Source organism: Pinus tabuliformis, chromosome J (assembly GCF_031772625.1).
Source record: "Pinus tabuliformis cultivar Carrire ecotype Pingquan chromosome J, CPIR1, whole genome shotgun sequence".
Lineage (NCBI taxonomy): Eukaryota > Viridiplantae > Streptophyta > Pinopsida > Pinales > Pinaceae > Pinus > Pinus tabuliformis.
Window position 1 is genome coordinate 381702698 of NC_142295.1, and position 1996 is coordinate 381704693.

Here is a 1996-nt window from a genome sequence, read left to right on the forward strand (position 1 = left end):
GTAGGGCATGAATTTCCTGAATATAAGAAAATACAACCAAATAAAGTGGCAAGCTGGCATGACCATGCATAACATACAAAACATTTTCAATGCATGACCTTTGAGCAGCAACCTCACTGGTGCAATCCAATGCAATGCATGCTAAATTAGAAGCCTCTTCTTTTGAGTACTCCTTTCTGAGAGTTATATCAATGAATTCATCCGGCCTCCCAGATTGTACAAGAGGCCTTATTGAAGAAGAGTTTATCCTTGTTTCTCCTGTGAGAAGCTATAGTAGTATGATTCCAAAAGCATACACATCACTTTCCTCTGTAAGACGACCAACTGTGGTGTATTTTGGGGCCAAATATCCCATGCCTACAAAAGATTCCAGGATTGAATAAACTATGTCATCCGCTAAAAGTTTATGCAGAGCGCAATCTGAAAGAAGAGGATTTAAGTGTTGATCAAGAAGAATCTTCTCAGCTGAGATGTTTTGATGCACAACAACTTTACTTATGCCTTCATGCAGATACTCAATGCCTGCACAGATTGATACTAGATAACGAAATGAAATAGCGAGTGACTATCAACATAAATAAATGACATGCTTCAAATATACCATACCAATGATCTATCTATCTCATTTACAAGTTATTTTATCAAAATATTTTCGTTTCGTGGAGAATTTTGATTAGAAATGTAGGCAATACTCCAAGTACTTAAATGTGGGTATGTTTTCCATGAACTTATGGAGTTGGTTGCTACTCAATATTGTTGTGCCCTAGACATCTATCAACACTTCTTGTTTTTTGTATGTAGCCCTGGTGTGAATGTGGTATTATAAATATGTTCTCTGTCCAGTTATTATATACAGGGAGGTAATGTCAATCTCAATTTTTTTGCCTCCATAGGATACGCTTTAAGCAGTTGTAGGAGAACATTGAGATTAGCACCTCGAGAAATTTGATATCTTCGGGCATGTAACTGATCAGACAAATCTCTGCCAATTTACATAACCTTGAATACCACCAGTTTAATGATTTCCAGAAGTCCCAAAGGCCTAGGAAATGTGTTTGAAAATGTGGAACATTGGTAGAACATGTTTATATGATGATGCACCATCATCTACTTGCCTGCACTACATATGTGGCAACTTCTCTTTGCGAGGGGAATTTTGTATAACATTCTGCTAGTTAGTATTCTTATGATCAAAGAAAGATGGTTGTGCTTATGCATATGCCCAAAGCCTATTTTCATTAGTTGGTTCACCGAGAGAAATGCAGTGCGTTCTATAGCTCAGGTGAGGGTGAGATAATTCATTAACTCTTTTTGTTTGTGTGTACCTCTGTGTAGCAGAGCATTGAATTTAGACAACATATTGGGTGCATTGGATGTGGAAAATAACATAGACCCATCTAAACCCTGGTCGGATGTGCACCTCAAGGTTGTGAAGATTGAGGATATATCTCCTGACTTCACAACTTGGGACAAAATGTTATAATTGATCCCAGAGTTAGATGGATCTATACTAGTTTCTAGTCATGGCCAGAGATTCAAGAAGTGAGCTCAGACCAAATGAGGGTGAAGTCATCCATCAATTCCCTACCTGACCTCTAAAAGAGAAAAGACTTGTGCCATTCCTTTTTGTGTGTGTACATGTGTATAGAAGCTAGATGCATTAAATCTATAAAATCTAGATGGTGCCTGGATGCATTGTGTTTGTACAAAATGGCCTATATATATATGAAATATTGGGATGGACATACGCGATGTTGGGCTTGGCTATCTGAAGATGCATATCAAAAATGGGTTAATAACTTAATACGGGCCTTCCCTAGTAAAGTTTCTTGAAGATATTTGTGGATGTGTTAGTTAAGGTAGAATACGTATGATTCATAAGCGCATTGACATCTGAAAACAAACCAAAAGCTAACCAACAAGGAAATCCCCTGCAAAGAACGGTTTTAGACTTACCTTTCACAACACCATGTGCAATCCTTACCCTGGTAGGCCA